This window comes from Lonchura striata, chromosome 3, assembly GCF_050655825.1.
Source record: "Lonchura striata isolate lonStrDom1 chromosome 3, ASM5065582v1, whole genome shotgun sequence".
NCBI lineage: Eukaryota > Metazoa > Chordata > Aves > Passeriformes > Estrildidae > Lonchura > Lonchura striata.
In genome coordinates this window covers 89920103-89941125 of record NC_140705.1, presented here as the reverse complement: position 1 = coordinate 89941125, position 21023 = coordinate 89920103, and the positions used below count along the sequence as shown (strand labels likewise).

Sequence of the window (21023 nt, the reverse complement as noted above, 5' to 3'; positions counted from 1 at the left end):
ATGAAAAATCACTCTAAACTCCCCTCAAACAAGAGGAGCACTTTGGAGAGCACTCAGCCTTTTCCACACGGCCTCTGCGAGCAGGTATCACATTTCCCGAGGAGCGGGGCAGCTCCTGCAGCAGCTCAGGGCTGTAACTTTCCACTGCCCAGCCAGCTCTTCGCTGTGCCCCAGGCTGGCCTGACCTTTCCCAGCGCAGCCCCTTGTGGGTCTCAGATTCAGTCAAAGAAAGAGACTGAGAGTTTCTAGCCAGGCAGACGCCTGGGAAAGAGCTGGAGAGAATGTAAATAATTCTTTATCTCTCTTGTTTTTCACATTGTTTATAGTTAAGTTCTATCACTGTGCGTCAAGCACTTTACACCAATGCTGCAGATTGTTTTCACTTCAGAACCAATGGATTTGATCCTTGCGAAGCTCTGTATAAAAGAGCGGTGTATTTTGAATAAATGGGAGTTTTACTCTCAGCAGCCTTCTGAGTCAGTCTTCTCATTCCCGTCCTGCCTCGACAGCGACAGCCCCTCGCTTTGGTGCTCGTGCACATTCCAACAGCCAGGGGAAAACCGGGAGCAAAACCGCTGGGACAAAGTGAAAATTCCAACAGGAGAGGAAATCAGGAGTGAGGTGATTTGCTGCACAGTTCCTGCTGCAAATAAATGAGACTCTGATCCAGTGTGTAGAGAAGTTTGTGTTGCATTTACTGTAGAGCAAGGAGAATCAGGCTCATAGGCTGTTATTTGTCATAAACAGAGAAAACACTGAGAACAGACATCTTTTCATCATATCTCAGGCCCACCTGACACATGTGGACCTGAAGCTGATTTTGCAAATTGGGGCCCTAAATATAAGGAGTAGCAATGTCTTATCTCCACACAGCTTTTTTAATAACCTCTCATGCTTTTCTAAAGACAGCTTGAAGAGGAAGGATACACATACTTCTCACTTTCCTGCTCTTCCTCAAACTTTCTCTTTTGACCTGTGAGAAATCCAGCTCCTGCTCCCTGTCCTGCCAGACCCCCAGGGATCATAGCCAGCCTTTGCCTGGCACTGCTTGTACCATGCAGAGGGTTTTGCTCTCAAGTCCAAAACAAGAGAATCAGATGTCTGCCTTGAATAAGTGTTCTCTTCTTTGTGATCCTTCACCTTTCCTTCTTTCACCTTCCAACTTAACCAACCTTCCTTAGAAGCACAAAGGGCTGGACCCTGTGCTGAGCTCCTTTAAGGTTATGAGCTCTAGGAGCAGGGAGAAGCCTGACTCTGAGTTTGCTGGACTTTCAAGGCCAGCTGTCTGTCCCCTGTTGTCCTGGAACATGGAGAGGAGTGGCAGTGCCACAGGAGGCATGTGAAAGACCTGGCTGGGAAAGCAGGAACAGAAGCCATATGAGGTCAAAGGAGGAGCTTGCATCACTCCTGTACTGGTGCTAAAAAAGCAGGGTTGTACAGTCAAATACAGAAGGCAGCAAAAAAAAAGAGTTTCATGGTGAAGGGATGGAGGAGTTTGCTCCTAATGTGCAGAATATCAGGGAAGACATGGAGACAGAGAGAAGGGTTTGATGCAAAGCTTTGGGAGGCTGTCCCAAGCTTGTTAGGCCCTAGAGACTCAGCCTTTGCTTAGTTTTATTGACAGTAGGAAAGTAAGAGATTAAACTTTAGTGCTTTACCATGACCAGTGTATTGCCTTCACTACATTCTCAGGCACAAAACATAACCCTGAGAGATTAATTCCATTTGATTTTAGTTCCACTCAGGGGAACAGCACAAGACTTCTTGCAACCCAAGACTATCATCCATTCTCTCCAACAGAGTTCCTTTAGGATGAACAACACCTGCCAAAACCCAGAGTTTTGTCTATGGTGGAACCCTTGCATCCAGAATAACTTCCCTAGGTTTTAGTGATCCACTATAATGTACTTTGTATCACTAAATTCAATGTTTCCCATAATGCCCAGAAGTATTGATTCCGTTCTAAAGGCGTATTTTCACCACTGACAGTAATTTCTATTTTATACCAGTATTATCCAATCACCTCTCCTCCCAAAGGAGATTTTCCTTATCTTTTAACCTCATGACTAAACAATGGAAGATGTTAAGAGTCATCCCAATTGGCTCTTCATATCCTCCTGCAGTATCTCAGCTTGTCTCCATCACTTCAGAGATGTCCTCTGAAGACAAAAAAACTGTGTGCTGACTAATCTAGGTCAGCAATTGGTGGCTGGTGGCTGTTACTTCGTTCCTTGTCTCAGCAGGATGAAAGCCTGCTAAGAGCCATGAGTCCTTCTGCAGGTGATTTTAGGGCAATGGTGGACCCTGAGGCCCTGCTGCTGGAATTAAACAGAACCTACCAGTTCCTGTCACAAATATTTACTACCACATTGTCTTGAAATCAACTCACCTGTGTTGGGAATAAAAGCAAGACAACTGTGCTCTGCATGGACACAAGCCTATAAAGTATGGGATTTGTATAAAAACCTTACAGATATAGGCACACATGGCATATGGAAGGTGTGGGATTTCTGCCAGTTCTACCCATGACAGCAAGATCAAAATGCAGTGGAACAGAAAATGCTTTTGGAATTTAGGAGGAAAAAAGTTATTAGTGAAAAGTACTCCTCATTTGTATAAATTTGTTTAAAAACATTGCTTTTAGTTCACTTGGATAGAGTAGGATCTATTAAAAAATGTTTGCATAAACCTGCAAATGTTAGATCATCCTCAGCCATTTTCTCGTGATTCCAGGATGTTGTAAACAAAATGTGTTTAGTATATTAAAGAAGGTAAAAGTTTGCTTCAAACCTAAGCAGAAGTTTCCAGCTTGCCCAGATTAAAAGTGTGTTCTTTCCTTCCACCAATACAAAGTAGGTTAGATTTAAATTCCAGTCTACAATACTTCCCACTGGAGTGAATCTAACCCAAATTCATAGCCTTTTGCAGATGACAAAGAGTGTAAGAGTAGTAACAACAGTCATTAAAAAGGGAATAAGGAGGAGTTATAGAACTCAAGATCTTCTTCTGGTTTAAACAATGAGTATGTGAGGTGTGCCAGAGTCTTATGGGAAACATTTTCAGCCTTGCTCCTGATACATGGGGGACATGGAGCTACAGCAATTTTGCCCCTCTCAGGCTGTCAGACACAACTTGATACTTTTCTAACAATAATATATGCATAAATGTAATAATGTATTAAAAAACTCAACCTCACAGCAAATTCCAACAGATTTTGAAGGGAAAATAACTAAAGAAAAATTAACAGCTATACACAGGCACAAGAATGTTGGAACCCGGCTGAATTCAAACAAATTACATGGACAATTATATGCTTCACTTGCATGAGTCACTGCTCTGATCATAGTAGCTGAACTGTTGCAATAATTAACTATTTTCCCCCTCCATGAAACATGTTAACTGTGCACTTACTGCAGTTCATTTTCCCAGGCATAACAATCAGTCACAAAAAAAGCAAAGATGACTGTTTGGGACATTTACTGGCATGAGAAGAAAAAACTGAAATATTAAAAAGCTGAGTATTTTTCTATAAAATTGTATTTAATCCACCTGTTCATACTCAGATGAAATTCTGCTTTGCTGAAAACAATACTGTTTTTCCTTAAATCAATATTTGCACTTTGTAGTACAATCTAAAATCAAACTAATTTATTGTATTGATTTTTGTACCTGTACTTGTTGCAGGTAACATGTTTTAATACATACGCCTTTAGATAACTTGAAATTAAAGAAGTTTAATATCCCACCCATCCAACTTTTCAAAGTATATACAATTAGATCACTAACTACATATATCAAAACCAGCACAAAAATACATTACTAGCTGTTTTTACAGTATTTTTAACCAAAAATACCTAAAAGCCCTTTGCATATGAAGAAAACACCTCCCTCCTGGGCAGGATAAACTGGGTTTTACTTGAAGCAGAGAATCCTCATTTCTAGGCCAGGTGTGTCGCCTGAAGGTTACACTTCATCTGGGAATGAGTTCTTGAGTGTGAAAGCAAGTGAAGTGTCTGGATCCTTGAACATGATACCAAAGCAAATAATATTCTAAATTGTAAAGGATTTAAATATTTCAGTTCTGGGGTTTTGTTTTAATTTTGTTTGTTTGGTTGGGGTGTTTGTTTGGTTTTTTTCCCTAATAATTTCTTGGATTTTCCCTCTTTGCACAGAACAACCGTAACTAGAAGGACACTGGAGCATTTCGGGATCTGCTCTTTATGCCCTTGAGAGATAAAGAAGTAAAAACCAGCTAAGAAAGAACAAATAATATTTACGATCAGAAAGTACAGCAAATGTATTAAACACCAGTGATAACACTGATGACACTGAAACAACCAAGAATTGAGTGTGACATCTGAGCCTTATAAAAACCCCAGAAAATACAATAGCCTATTATGAGGCTGTGGGATACAAAGAGATTTCAGCCATAAGGCCTTATTTAACCCTGCACTCAGTTAAGCTGGAGTCTCCCATCCCAGCAGCTTTATAACTCCAGGCTTAACAAAGGAACAAGCATCAGAGAAAACCCATGAGGGAGAATGTGTTTGGGGGAGTTATATTTAATTGTAAGTGATCATCACATACGTTGTAATTAGGAATTATTATAGAAAGAGTAACAGGTCTAGACAAACCACGTTCACATTCACAGCACACTCTACACCATCAGCTTGGACTGTTCCACTCTGTTAAAACATGACTGACCTACCTGCAAAACAAAATGCTTTCAGAGCCTTTAAAAACGGGGATGAAGTTGTAGGGCACGCTTGGGAAGGCAGGAGTGGGAAATGGGTTAATGCGTGAGTTAATTTGCACATGTTTAACATTAGTTAGCACTTAACTAGAACGCTGTTTATTATTTTATGTCTTTACCTCCAGCGAGGTTCCTTCTTTTCCCACAGTCCCGACTCGGGCTCCGAGCTGACGCGCAGCTCCCACCGGCACCGGTAGATGGCACAAAGCATTTATTTCCCTGCGTCCAGCACGAGAGGATTGGAATGGCTCAGAGGCAGCCTGTCAGCTGCAAAACAGAGCTGTGATACATCCCTCTAACATTAGAGTTGTAATCTTCAAATTAATAGTTCGTTCTAAACAACTTAGAATGTATACATATAGCACTGAACAAAAATTATAGTTTATATATATATATGTAAATACATTGCATACCTTCAGAGGTAAAAGTGAATATATAGATAATGAGGAGAAACACCAGACATCAATTAACTACAGCAGTTGCTAAAGTATCCTATGCCTTAGAAAATAAGAAAATAAATTAGAAGTATAGAAGTAATACAAATCAGGTTAAATTCTCCAAAAAAGCAACTATTTTAGAATTAGATGAAGATTTAAAGGAACAACAAACCTGTCAAAAACATTATGAAAATTTGACAAGGGAAAAAACAAGGACAAAATACTTGTCCAAAGCAAAAAAAAAAATTAGTTTATGATCACTCTACACTATCATCTATAAAATCCACGTGATTTCTAAAGAACAAGTAAAATACACACAAAAAAGAGATTTATTATTTTAAAAAAGAATATACAGACTCCTGGAACAGTTGCTTTGCTGTTACAAACATATTGGAAAACCCCAGTTCCTGGAAGGAGAACAAAAAGAGAATTACACTGAAATACAGGGCTGGGGAAGCAGCTGATCTTCTGTAAAGCACAACACTTGCTCCTGTACAGTTTTGACAAAATTCCTGGAATACTACAGCAGGAAGAATCAGCCTGCCTGACTCCATTTTTCAAGTTGCAAATATAACCTATAGCTACCTAATTATAGGATTTAATGATACTTAATTTTGTATTTTCAGATAAATATTATGACATCATGTCATTTTACAGGGCAAACCACTTAGCTTAATAGCTGCTATTCACTGCAGAAGCACACATTAAAAGCTATGCAATCACATGGTAAATTATGCTCATATCTCTTGGTCAAATTACAGTTTAATAACATGAGAAAAACTGTAAATAACGTGAAGATTCATGGTTTAATTATTTTAATAGAAAGTAATGTATCAAATAATTATGAAAAAGAAAGAAGCAGCCAGTCTAGGTTTCAGATCTAATGGGCTGGAATATACAAGCAATGTTTTTCTGCATTAAGCCAGGAGCTCTTGGACCAAAAAGTTCATAGTAAGAATATCTTAATTTTTCCTCCAATCCAGGACAACTCCAGGCAGGCAAAGAATGAGGCAGTGCTTGCCTCTCCCTCTTCCACAACTCATGAGACCCAGTGGTTGTGCAGATGAGCTCAACAGTTGATCTGAAAGGTAAATTGGTTCTGGCAGGTTTGTTCTCTGCTGGCCCAACCCAGGGCCACATGCCCAGATGTGACCCGTGGGGAGAGCAGGGAATATGCAGCCAGGAGTGGAAGAACTGCTCCACACCAAAGCCTGCTTACCCCAGATTAAGGTGTAAGCCCCAGCTGTTTAAGTTTGGAACAATTTAGGGGCATTTGGCAAGAAAATGTTTGGATGGCAACAATTTTACAGATAAACCCAGAAATAACAGACATACCCACCACTGTAAAGAAACCATATTATCACAGCTGCATGACTTAATGGAATTTAGTGTCCTGTTCCCAAAGCAATGCTGTGACAACATCATTTTGCAGGGTAAATAACCCAGTTTCACTGTTGCTATGGACAGCTGGGCCATTTGCCTTAATTCCTGAGCAGCTCAGGTATCCCTAGATATCCAAAGGGTATCGAGGGGAAGGTGTCCCTGCCCAGGGAAAGGGGTTGGAACAAGATGGGCTTTAAAGCCCCTTTCAACCCAACCCATTCTGTGATTCTGGGAGTGACAAGTGGAAAAACATCTCTTGTGAGTGTTGACCACGTTTGCTGCTAGAGAAGCAAGACCCAAGAGAATCTAGGGGTGGTAAATAAATACCAATTATATCTTTTGTGCACAAAGCTTTTCACTGCCCTTCTCACTGCACATCACCTTAAAACTCACCATGGAGAAGGGACAGACTCATGGAATGGAATTGCTTCTGATCTGAAGGGCTGATCTGCTGAGGAAGGCAATGATAGCAGTCTTCACCCCACAAAGGGATGAGGAAGGAATCAGAGATAAAGTGAACAGGAAGCCAAGGCAAGTATCTGTCTCCAGGACATTTGAATTCCCTCCTGCCTGAAGCTCTATGCTGCTTCTCCACCTGACTCACAATTTCTCTAACACATTTCTGCTGAAATGAGCTGCACTGAGTATACCTGTAGTAAGGCTGTTTATAGTCACCCACCTCCATTTGATTTGAACATATTAGAGAAGGATCATAGAAAAAGCTTAATTGGCAGTTCTGGGGGGAAAAAAAAGAAAAAGTAGTAAGAGGGATTAGTCATGTCTGTAACCAAGATGGAACAGCACTGATAGTTCTTCATGGTGGAAGCAGGCAACTGTCACTGTGCTTGTCCTGGAGATAAGAGAAATGTGTTTCCAGTCTCAGCAAACTGTCACTGCTCCTCTCCAAAGCAGGACAAGGGTCACACAGCGCTGAGGTTTCGCTTCTAACCAGGCATCCTGTCAGTGGTGATTTCCTGAGGGAGGCAGAAAGCAGAGCACAAACTAAACCAGCCAAACTGGGCATCTTTAGGAGTCAAGGGAAGTGGTAGCAGTGGACATTTCTCTGATGGCTGCACCAGGAGTATCTTTGCAGCTCATGAAGGTGTCCATATAAACACAGAAAAGGATTGGAGCATGGATAACCTGAAATCACTTACAGTATAGGAACACCTTTGCTAGGCCTGCACTGGGATTATAACCCCAAATTTACAGGACAGACTTGGAATTTCATGGACCAAGATCCTAACACTGCTGACAGAGAAGCAAATGGTAAAACATCAACATCCCTAATCCCTTTCTTTAAAGTGCAATTTGGAATTTTGCATCAGTAATAATCTAGGGGCAGATTTGCAAAACAAACCAGAATTTGTTTTGTTTTTGTTTTTCTAACCCCACAAGGAGGCAATTGGGAAAAGGTTTGAGCAAAACTCAAATATCATTGTCAAAAGAAGGAACATGCTGGATCTGAAACACGCCAAAAAAGACAACCTCAGCAGGAGACAGGAGGAAGATTAACAAGTGAAATTGCTGTTTGACAATGAGTGGTGCTGAGATGGAAAGCACAAAGGACTGGCTGACAAAAATAATTATTAGATTCACAAGTGTTTTAGATGCAAGATGATGGAGCTGATGACTTCTCTCAGCTCAGCAGTAAAATACTCCTGTTGGCTGTTTAATTGCTAACCTGGCTGAACAGCCCCCTCCAGGACACAGAAATGTCATACATTAATATTTAGTGGAAAGTTTTCTTCCAGTACAAATCATGTAACCGTTATCCTCCCAAAACTTAAGTAAAATTCTCTTTATTAACAAAATAAATATGAACTACACTGCATAGGGAAGTTAGTTAAAAAATAAAAGCTATTCTAGATCTCTGAGAATACTTTAGAGGCTCCTTCTCCCAATACTGGGACACAGAAATAGGCATACTGAATTTGCAGATTGATCAAGTTCCAAAAATTTTCCAAGGTCCTTAAAATTTTATTTTCTGAAGGCACAAAAGACACAGCTTTTATTGCTGCTGAAATTAGCTTCCCTGGGTCACAGACTACTATTCAAAGAGTGATTACAAACTAAAGAGCTTTTTTCCAGACAAGGAAGGGAAATAAATGCCATACTTACAGTATTTTAGCAACTCTTGCCACTGAGAATTTATTGTCTCAGAACAATGGAAATAAATGCAAAACAACTCAATTGATAAATGCAGGCTACAATCTGCAGAGGAAAAACAACCACCCCAAAAGCAGAATAAAACCTATTTCTTTGGAGCTTTGCCAACTTCTTCCTGAACCACACTGATTTTGGATGCCTTCCAAGGCCACCATCTCACCTGTTGTTGCAGTGGTCTTGTAACAAACATGTTTGACTTCACAGCTTCAGGTCAAAAATATTTCTTCTGCAAGCATGAGCAAGCCAGAGTCCAGAAACTTCTCAACTCTTACTTTGTGGGCATGTTGTGAGACTTTTTTCCTACATTATTTTCTGACTTGGTAAATTTTCTGGGGGCGTGTCATCAGTCTTTGGCTCCGAGTGTGCATTGTGCCTTCAACTACCAGGACCCAAAACTTATGATAGCTTCAATTACAGAAAAAAAATTATAAATACAAATTATAGCTCAGAGGTAGAAACACTCTTCTTTTCCTCTTGTGGGTAGCAATTGCAAAGCTACAATTAACCTAAATTAATAGGAAGGGTAAACTTTCTACAAAGAATATGCTGTTCAGGTGTTCTTGGTGAGAGCACTTGGCACTGCTTCCTCTCTGTAACAGGGAGCTCTGCTGGGGTGAAAATTAAAGTGGCTAAACTTTAATCCAAGTGCAAAGTAGGCTTTTTCCCCATCTATAGTAAAACAATCCTGCTAATAAAAGCTACCTGAAGAAGTTCAGAGTCTGTTTGGATCCTGAGTGCATCATTGCCCTGAAGAGCTTCCCCCGAGACCCCCATCCCATGCTCTGGCCACTGTCACCTTTCAGCTCAGGCTGAATTCCTTGGTTCTTCCCTGAGGTCTGTGCTCAGTGCTGCCCTTGCTGTGTCTGACTCGAGTGGACTCCCTGGGTTCCTGACCCCCAGCCTACCCCATCACCACACATTTGTGTCATTCCTGAGAGCCATCATATTTCTGCTGATCACTGGGCTGCACCCAGAACTTGTGAGTGCCACCAACCTTATCCAGCTCCTGGAAAAGTTTCTGCAACCCTTACCTTAGGTAGCAACGCAACAATTAAGCTCTTTTCTCTTATTCTCACTGTTCCTTCCTGCTCTTAGAGGAAGAAATATTCAAAAGTGCCAATTTCCACTCCACCTACAAGACTGGTGGAACTGACAGAAAAAGATCAAGGTCACAAGAGATAAAAATATGGAGAAAATTACTAAATCCTGTACAGAACTGTCCCCTTCATGGTTTCTACTGTATAAAGAGTACCATTTTCAACCATCATGTCTCCCTCACATCCTTTGAGATACATTTTGTATTCTATATCCAAAAGCAATTTCCTATTGGCTTTCTCAGTGTTACAGCTGTAGTAATTATGCAAAATTAGCACTCCATGCATGCTATTTGTATGGCTTATGTGTCTATCCCATACACCAGCAATATGTACCTTTAGTTGGATTTTTATGCCATCAAGCCAGGCTGCTAATTACTTACATATACTAATGAACTTCTAAACAGTGCTGCCCAAAGTAGAATATGCTAGACCATGTATTGTAGAAAGAAGTAAATTACATCCCTTGAAGTCAAAGGCTTTGACTTCATAAGTTTAGATTTGTAATGTAAAACATACCTGTGCATTTGAAATGACATTATACGCATTTGAATGTAACTTGGCTTCTAAGCTGTATACTTTTTAGGGGACTTCATACTGGCTTGTATTTCACACAATTTGCTCAGTATGAAGGAAGGAGAGCAAACACCATATCACTACCTGAGATCAGGTGGCCTTTGGCTTGGGAATATCCTCACCTAACCTAAAAAGGAAGGTACAGTAGAAGATCTGAGTAAGACAAAGACTGAAAAGATAAAAATCTTCAATGGCAAGAGGATATATTTCATTATCTTATTTTCCCCTCAATTTTTTTTTGCATTCCCAAATTTCAGAAATATATATGTCCTGCACCCCCTCTTCCCCCTTAATCCCAGTCCCATACTCATCCCTAATAGAAAGAATGTTTTCTACAGCCACAATGCTGCATATCCAAGTTAAAACTAATCACATTTGTCAGGTGAGATTTCAGTGCTGGCTTAAAGCGTATGCAAAACTATGGCCTCATTAATCAGCAAATTTTACCTAATTACCAGAAGCCACAAGGGATGATCCCCCTGCTGTAACATTTCACAGCTCCCATTCCCAAACTTGATGGGTTGTGCTGTCCCCTTCCATCAGGCTTGTGACCCAAATACCAGCACACATGAACAAATTCCCATCCCCCTTGAGACCCAGTTTGTATCTGCAATGGGCTTCAGCTCACAAATTACTGCTGTTCTGCAGAGTGAATTCTGAACAGAAACTTCTGGTTTGGCAGCCCTGGCCTTTCTGCACCTCATTTCACCTGGGGTCAGGAGGCAGGGGAGGTGTAGGATCAGGATGGGAAGGTGCAAACAAACCCAGGCCCCTTTGCAGTGTTGTTCCCTGATCCACACTACAGGCAGCCCAGCTGAGGAGATGCCTTTGTTTCCCACTTGGAAAATCTGTTCCATTGAGGATTTCAGAAAAGAGAACCATTTCATTCCAGCTCAACTCCATAGCTTGGTTTGTGCTCCTCTGACAGGCCATTAATCTATCTCATGTACACAAGGATCCATATAGGAGAGGAAGAGCCTTGCTTCTGGACTACTTGGGACTCAAAACAGGGCTTTTACAGACCCTTATCACCCACCCAGCAGAGGAGGGCTGACAATGGCACATTTTCTTCTAAAACAATCTACTGCAGCCATTTCCCCCCCACCAAGAAAACAACCGAACTATTCTGAAAGGTTAGAGATTGGACTACTTATCTAAAAGAGAAGAATAGATTTTAGTCTTCCCACTGTTTCCATGAGAAAATCTCCATGCTTGCCCCAGAGTTCCCCTTTTGTGCCTAGTCTAGACAATCATAATAGATCTGACAATTGTTTTTATTACATAACTTTGGGAATCAGAATTTGGTTATTAGAAAAATTCTGCTTTGAATAAGATAGGACGATGAGTGGCTTTTAAAAAACAAACCATGAATGCCTCTATTGTTGGTTTGCTTTTAAACTTGATTTCTCAGGCTAAAAAAAAAAAAAAAGCAAAAGCAATTAAATATATTTTATATTGTGCTAGACAGCAATATCCATAGGAAGATTTCCTTTTCCTACACTTTTTCCTATGGATAAGAACACAGTAGTATTCTTGATGCATGGAAAAATAGGATTTGACCTTAAATTGCTGTCCCAAATGATGGGAAGGTGATAACCCCAAACCAACACTAGATAAAATTTATGGTCACCAATTCACCAAGTCAATCTATTAAATCATCAGGGCTGGCCATCCTGCCAGTCACTCACAGCTAAAAACTCTGAAGTACTTGTATCATCCCTTGTCATTTCTTGCTCCTCCAGGCTGGATACACTCCATACTTCTGAGGAGTGAGGTGTGATAGATCTTTGTAAAGCAGTTTTGTTGCATTCATGGCCACAATACTCCACTATTTACTGAAGAAATGCCCTCACTGTGCCTCTCAGCTGCAAAGCAGACATCGGCAGCCTTACAAGATATTTTGTCTTAAAAATAAGGCTGATTTAGATGTGGCTTTTGCTAAGCAACTTCATATTAAACTATTTTGGTGCTGTTTGGACTTCCTCCACAGTTCAACCTTCCAGATTACTTCTTTGTCCTGCTTTACACTTGGAAGGGATGGAAAAACTTGTTAGTGGTGCTAAATGGAACAGATTCCTGCTAATGGATTATTGATCATCTTGAGTGATCTTTAGAGTATCACAAGCAGAATGCCTTTCTCCCCTTTGTATAAGAATCTAATATTTAAAATATTAGCATTACATGCTGATTATTTTCATGAGAGAAAGCATTAAGCACAAAGCCCACCTCTGTAAGAGGAGGTAGCATCTCTATTTTTAACCAAAGATTTTATAGGGTATTTCATCAAACTCAGAGAACCCCTTCACAAAAAAAAAAAAAAAAAATCAGTATAAAAGTTCTCCATTACTCAGCCATAACCATGAGATTGTTTAGCTAAAACACATCACAACATAATTTGCTACCTCCCCACAATACCAATTTTAAACAGAGCAAAAATGAAGGACTTGGCAGATGGAAAGTGCAATTTTATTTCATGTATATTGTCCTAGAAGCTTTTTTCAGCTTTGTTGTATCTAACAGACATCTTGAAACCAACCCAAAGTCCTTTTCCATCTACAATCCAGGACATTTTAGATAGACTTGAGTTAAAGGCTAATTTGCTGTTAGGTGACACCTAACTAAACCATAACACTAAACTATAACATTTCTTTCCTACAGCTGGAGTCAAATGCCAGTATTTTAGTTTTACTTTTTATAAAGTAAGTTTTCAGAAAAAACTTGGGTGACAGGCTGGTCAAAAAATTATATGTAAACATAGATCTCCATCTAAGATCCTGCCAGGAGAAAAAAAAAAAATCATCAAATTGGAGACCCTATGAATAAATACCCCCATTTTCAACTAAGTTTGTAATGAGGTTAGAATGGTTAAAGGCACCCCAGGTTTGCATCTGCACAGCACTGTCACACTGTGCTAATCCAGCCTTTCACTCTGGCCCAGACAGCTCTCTGGAACACTCACAGCACAACACATGCTTCTAATTACCCATTTTCTCTGTGCAGGCAGCTCTCAAGACCTGCATTTCCCAAATCGTTGAAGTCTAATTTCCCAGGAAGAAAACACATGCAGCATCTTTGCTGCAATCCTGGAAGGAAAGAGGGAATGACAATGCCTGTCCCTCCATTCAGACAAATTATTCACCTACACAAGCATCTTTCACATTTTGGGAAGTAACTTGGAGGTATTTGGACCCAACCCTTCCTTGTAGGGGGAAGTGAAGCTGGCTTTTGCTATGGAAGGTGTTGCTGACGTGCCCCTCGGAAGTGTAGTGACCTCTGTGACACAAGAAATGTGTGGCAGCCCTGTCCTTTTCAGCCTGGGATGCCAAGTTCCTCACTCAACCCCACCTACAAAATTGCTTATTGCTATCTGAGCAAATCTAATTCTCCAAAGGATGCTCACAGGGGAAAAACGATTCTAAGGATAGAACTGATTTTGTTTTTTAGTTCTAATTTTCCTTTCATGGTGGAAAAGGCCAGCCACAAAGGAATGTGATCAAAGACTAAGTTTAGTCACAGGTATGACAGAAGAGAGCAGCAGTTTAAAAATACAGCTTGCCAAAGGCTGAACAATAATTTATGGAGTGAAATAGAGAAATGAGTGAAAAACAAGTAAAGCTTAAATAGAAAAAAATTCTCATAAAAAAAAATTCTCTAAAATCAAGGAGTTCATTGTGAAAACATGAAAAAATAATAAGGAAGAATCCTAATAAATTGGGAGATGATTGTGTTCATATTATGTACATTCAAAAAGCTACAAATCTTCAAAAAATATTGGTAAGAACATGACAGCTTTTCTTTCTGCAGTGTTATTGGCCCAAAAATGAAAACTGCATTTTCCTCCAGATTGTTTCTTAGTATCACCTCTCCAAGAAAAACCTAAATAGTGATTTGGTTTCTACACCTTTCATCCTTCTGCCTCTCTTTGCCCAACATAAAAACAGATGTTTCTGATTTCCAAAATGGGAAATCTAAAGAAGTTTGTTTTGGAATTATAGCCCCATATTCATAATTTGGAGAATACATTTTCATTTCAAGGCTGTTCACTATATAAATGGGAAGAGATAGCCAAGTTGTACATGTGACAGCATGGAAGGTAAAGGCAGTGCATTAAAAACACCTGGAACTGCTGGGTGACAGTTTGGAATTTAGGCTCAGTTATAAAGCTGAGACTGGCCAGAGAGAAATCAATTATACAACAGTCTCACCTGTATTTTATCCTGATGTGTTTTTTAATTTGGCAGTCTTTAAAGTCACTGATTATAATGGAAGTGACACCTACCACACACTCATATCCTGTGAACCACAATCTCAGCTACAGAAGGCTGACTGCTATTCCAGAAAGGGCATTACTGTTACCTGTGGATATAAAGTGGGTTTTCCAGTTTAAATCAGATTACTGACTGAAAGTTACCACATGCCTACTAAACCATAGAGAGGACAGGGCTCCACCAATTTTGTAAATATCAATTTACTAAAGATAAAACAATCATCTTTAGTAGAGCTATTCCTATTGGAATTATTTGACTTGTTAGAGAGAGATTATTGCCTCAAAAGCTGGAAGATCAAGTAGTATCCCAAATACATTATCACAATGAAGGTAGCAGTTCCATTTGAAATACAAAATGGACCTAAGTAACAGACAATTGCCCAGAGATAATTGTTAGATTTAACACTGTGTAAAGTTTATTGGGGAAATCAACAGTCTCTGCCAATAGCATTTAGAGCACTGACACTATGGAATATTTTATCTTGGATTCCTGAGTCTAACAGTTTGATTGGTATTTTGGAACACAAATCCTACTAACTTTCCTAAAAAAAACCCAAACCCTTTAAAAGTTGCAATGGGTTAGACCAAAAAAATAAAGCTAAGAAATTGTATCAAAAGCAGGGATTAAAAAAAAAGAAAGGCAAAAAAACCCCCAACACTTCCAGAACTGATGAATGGTTCAGAGATGAACAGATCTGATTTAACAAAAGAGTGACAACTTGGGGTTTGCCACCTTGCAAGATTTTATTACCATGGCTTTATGGCAGTCTCTGTGTCAGCAGAACAGCTCTGCTGGGACACACAGCAGACTTCACACCATCTTCCTGACAGGCACAGCATCACAGAAAATGGTTCACAGCTGCAGATTCTAGAATTGTTCCTAGAGCTGAGCCTAACAGAATTTGTGCCAAGCTTATTACAGACAAACAGTTCTTGAAGAACAGCTGATTTCTCCTCAGTTATGAGCATTACTTTATAGCTATGTAATGCAAGAAGAATATATCTCACTGTGCTCACTTGGTTTACATAGAGTCCCACGTTAAAGACTTGTTTCAGTAAAAATTTTCTGAACTCACTTGAACTTTACTAGAAGGGGAAAATTCTCACCTTTGTTTTCTGACCTCATTTCAGCATCAGCACAAATCATATGAATATGGCAAGCAAGGTTTGGCTAAGAAAACTTCAGTTATCAGTAAGACACCAAAAAGATGGCATCTTTAAAAGACTGCAGATGGAGAATTTGTTCCCTGTAATATAGAGTGCTTTTTCCCAGTTCCCCCTTAGAATCTGTTTTTCAAGGATGTGTACGTGCAGTGAAAATCTTTTTTACAGTTTGAAGTGTAATGCCTAAACCTTTCTGAGAGCTATTTTAATTATCTCAAAATATTAATCAACTGATTAACAGTTCATGACTTTAGGAAGTTTATTGATGAATACATCTCTATCTAGCTTTTCCTCAGTCATGTTTTACATATTTCATGCTATTACTCTCTCAAGTGTTAATCGCCAATCATCTCTGAAAATGTTCCCATCTGTTTAAAATACATTGATAATGAGACACTCAGGTTCAATTAAAATATTCTGTGAGTGCTCTTGAAATTACTTTAGGCCACTACCCTGCTGCTGTTTCAAGCAATGCCCATAGATACTCCCTAACTGTTGTCCTTTCCTGTGCCCTGTCACCAAGCAAAGGAATATTTACTTTTCACTTTCTCCCTCAGCTCTATTTTCCAAATTTTCCCTTGGACTGAACTTCTTATTTCACCCCCCACCCCTCCCAAGGACACATAATTTTTTAATTCCTCCTCTCCACTCAGCTACATTCAATTTCCTCTTTCAAAGATTTTTAGGTTATGTTGCATTATTTCTTCCTAACTGTGTTTGTAACACCTGACTTATGATTATCTGCAAATGCTGTTAATATTCTTTCTACATCCAGCCTCTCTGAAATCATTGACCCAGGACATTCATTGAAACAGACAGTTGTTTTCTTCTACATAGGAATAAATGAAATGAAATGCAAAATTTGTTTGGCCAAAGACACAGTAAAGGTGGAGGCAAACAAAATTAACTAAAGAATAAAAAAAAGTACATTAGAAGCTCTCCCAAAATAAAAATGAAACAATTAAGAATGGTAGCAGATGCTCAAAGAGAAGAGGGATGCTCAGGCAGGATTAGTTCTGCCATTTCTAGAATGACACAAGGCAAGAGTGGAAGGACAGAACAAATTCTCTGCATTCCTTTCAGTAGCCAAACATATTTCCTGGTCCTATCATGTCAATAATCCCAGAACGAAGTGGGACAGCTGCAGGAGAAAGTGGAAACTACAAGGAATCTTCCCCTGCTTTGAGAAAAAAGCTCAGGCACCCGTCACAGCGTGGTAAAGTGAAAATCTGCAGTGAGGACACGCCCCCCATAAAGGCACGGATGGGGAAAGAGCCTTTCCTGAAGGATGAGGTGGAGGCTGGAGCTGTTTAGAGTGACACTCGACATTAACAGATTGTTTCAGTTGTGTGTTGCCCAGACAGCCTTGAAAATTTACAGCTGGCAATTTCCTCTGAATGCCTCATTCCTTTCACTTCAGGCTCACCAACACCTGCCTTGTCTTTGCCTTATTTCCTCAGCTCTATTTTATTCTCTTCCCTGCTCTTTCCACTTACAAGTCCTACTTTACCGGCCAAGAAATTATGATACCAACATGGTATTTTTCTCTTATTTTTATAGCTCCTCCCTCAGCTTTCCCAGATGCACAACCCCTAATGCTGACACACCACCCAAGAAAGTCATTCTGGTTCTGAAAAACCAAATTGACCACAGCTAAAGAAGATGTTCTGCTAAAGCAAATTTACAGGAAGAGCATCCAAAAACAAATAAAAAGCTTTAAAGAGTAAAGAAAAAAACCTCTTTAGTAAAAAGAGTAAAAGGAAGAGCTCGCTAACTTCAGGGAGAGAGTTAACAAGCATCAGTTGCCTATCCACATTACCTTTATTTTGTGATACTCTCAGATCTTGGTGGCCCATCCCATCACCCCTGAACAGGGATTAGAAAAGCATTAAAAAAAAATATTAACTCCCACAAATTGTAGAGCCCCTGTGAAGAACAAATAGATCCCAAAAGCTCAGTTACTTAATTCTGCCCATATGGTACCCACTCCCTGCTTTGGTTTGTGCTACTGGGTCTCCCTTCACCAATTTTTTTTTTCCAGGCTGAAGAAGCCTAGCTCCCTCAGCCCCTTCTCCACCTTGAAGATGGGCCCTGTTGGACTTGCACAGGGCTTTCCACATCTTTCTTGTAGTGACGGACCAAAGCTCAGGCATGGTGTGCCACATGCAGCTGCTGAGTGACCAGCAGAGAGAAAGAATCACTTCACTTGATGTCCTGGTTCTGCTCCTTTTGATCCAGCCTAGTGTGCAGATAGCTTTTATCACTACCAGGCCACACTGCTGACCTGAAACCCAAGCAAATTTTTCTATTGATTCCAGCAAGGCTGAAATACCAGACTGAACAGCTAATAAAGGAGACATCAAACATGGAACAGTGGCAACAAAACAGCAAGCACAAGCTTACAACAGCTCCTGATAGCATGTGTGGGAGAAAAGCTGTGATCAGATACACCCATCCTGCTAAAACAGCTGCTTTTTACTGCCTGCCCTGAGTTCCTGAAGCAGCCTTCACCTGGCTCCTTACAGAAGGAAGGTGGGAAGAGTTCAGTTTTCCCAGAGCACAGCTTGCAGGAAGATAGGAAAGCTATTTCTAAAAAAAATTTAATGTGTTATTTGAGATAACAGTGATGAGGCAAAAACTCTCCCCTACTCAAGCACAGGATTTAGCAAACAAACTGGCAGAGCCAACCCCCACTGTGTTTGTTACTCCTGCAATTTATTAAAACCACATTGCAATCTGGGCATTACCAACACCTGATGAAATTGTGAAACTGCATCCACTCTCAAAATAGTTAACATTCATTTAACAAACTGATTTAATGATTTAAACAATTGCTTCTAACATGCATATACACACTAAGAAAATAGAAGTGAACCTTCTGCACAAGCAGAAGGAGTTAAAAGAATCTGACTTTTTGGTCTCTTACATCAGTTTGTTTTGAACACCAGAGCTAGCTAAAACATCAAAACACACATAGGGACTGTTTATTCTAAGTGCTAGAGTTACAGCCCTGCTTTTAACCCAGCAACAGCTCGCTATGCCATCCATTCTACTGGAACCACGTTCAAATGCAATCCCAGTAGCTTCAGTGCTACCTTCGATTACAGTCACTCTGCTAAGGCCAAGCCCCCAGAGCAACAAACAAGCTGAAATAAACAAAGCACTGTTACCACTCTGACACAGATGTTAACAGGATGCAGTTCCTTTTAGGCATAATAAAAAAATTCCAGCTCTTCAAGCCTTAAATTCTGCAGTTTTTCCAAGAAACTTAACTGAGGAATTAAGTGCAGCAATACATCACATTAAGGCAGTATTACATCACACAGGATCTTTTTTGGCACCACACCACCTTGCATCCTCTGAGATTCTGCCCAAAACACAATTGTGCATTTGAGTACAAGACTTCCCCAGCTTTCCCAGAAATGCAGTAAAAAAAAAAAAAAAAAAAAAAAAATCACATAACACACACCCACAAAATGAAGATTGAGGAACTGGAATCCCCACAGCACTTCTAGAACTGGTCAGGCAATCAGAACACTGTAAATATGTGCAATTGTATTTGTTTATATGGTTTTCATCGCACTGGCAATCTTTTGGGGATGACTACAGATGCCTAACTTTAAACTGATACATTTCACAGAAGGTATGGATTAAAAAAAATCCTATGGGAAAAAATAGTTTTGAGCCTGATCCAGCAGCTACATGGTGGAGCACACACTATCTGTGAAGTCAGAAAGCCAACAAAGGCTTCAAAAATATAGTTAAGTGTCCTTCTTATGACTTACTAGCAACAGCACAGCATCTTCCTGCTAGATACAAACTTCACACCAGATGTAACTTAGACACTATGCCTGAGCAGTCTACACACCACATAACATTTTTTTTTTGTGTGTGTTTTAAAACTGTGCAAAAGTGCTTAGCATCCCTTCCATACTCCTAGCCATAGCACAGGCAAACAACGCCTCAGCAAATCTATACAGAGTTTCCTTTGGAAATCATCCAGAGGGCATTCCACAAATCAAAAGTATCACTCCTATAACAAGCTTCACAGACCAGTGTAATGCCATCCCAAAAACAAAGTAACTGCTTGAAGAGATAGAAAATAAAGTTTGTTTCGAGAAGGGAAATTAAATACTTCCTAATAGTAGCCTCCTCACAGAAGTGAGTAATAAGCTTCTATAGCTAAGGGTTTTTCAAATGAGGGTTAAAACTGAAAAATGCATCTGTAGGCACAGAGTACATTCACTGGTAGGAGCTTTTCCATGTGGAAGTTGGCAAGCACGTCCTCTACTCCTTCAGGCAGCAATGAGATGAGCAACCACAGCATGCCAAGCTTGTGCCGCCACAGAAAATCTCCGAATCACCCCTGTTCACGTTTGGTTTCCTACTACACCTCACACAGCTCGATATTTCGGTAAGTCTAAAGCCAGCCTTGCCTGAAGCACAATTTGGAGGGCAGCTGCAGGAAGCTGGACATGCCATGGACAGAGGCACCGTAAAGGAGGGGACACACACCGCCCTCGCACTCTGCACAGGCTCTGGTGGAGAGCATAGGACTGCTGGGGTAGGGGACAGCAAGCACCCACCGAGGGCTGGTGCCCCTGCTGCTCACAGGGCCCACTCTACAGCTGAGATATTCTGCTGCACTCCACTCCCTCCCAGAGAGAGGGAGGGACCTGTAGGGTAATGCCCGCCATTCCACACAGCCCCCACACGGAGGGTGCCCCATCTCCCTCGGAAGCGGCGCCTCAGCGCGAACGGGATGGTGCTCGACCCCCTTCCGCTCCCGCCATTGCGCCTCATGCACGCGCCCGGGGGCGCCCAACGGCCGCGCCGCTCCCGCCCCCTCCCGCCGCAGCCCCGAAAGCCGCGCTCAGGCGCGCGCGTCATGCCGCCACCGCCGCCGGCCAATGAGAGCGCGGCCAGGCCTGCGCCCGCGCTTTGCGAGCACGGAGGCAGGGCGCCCCTGAGTGACAGCGCGGCTCGGCCTATCGGGGAGCGGCGTTCCCCCCCTTAGCGCTCAAAGCGCTGCTGGAGAGGGGGCGGGTCCCCTCTACTCCCCTCCCCGCCGCCCCCCCGCCCCTCGCCCCCTCCGCCGCCCCTCGCCCCCCCGCCCATCCGAGCCGCGCAGCGGATTGACAGCCCGTCTGACCAATCACCGTGGCGGCCGCCTTCGCGGC

The 21023-nt window shown here is 41.1% G+C and overlaps 1 long non-coding RNA gene across 1 annotated transcript in view; it reads right to left on the bottom strand.

The window, feature by feature from the left end:
- Window positions 1–20755, bottom strand: part of LOC110475803 (uncharacterized) — a 39890-nt gene extending 19135 nt beyond the window's left edge. The window contains exon 1 of the long non-coding RNA XR_014953953.1: window positions 4873–20755. This is a non-coding gene — a long non-coding RNA (uncharacterized LOC110475803). The remainder of the gene's footprint in view (window positions 1–4872) is intronic.
- Between the last annotated feature and the right edge of the window lie 268 nt (window positions 20756–21023).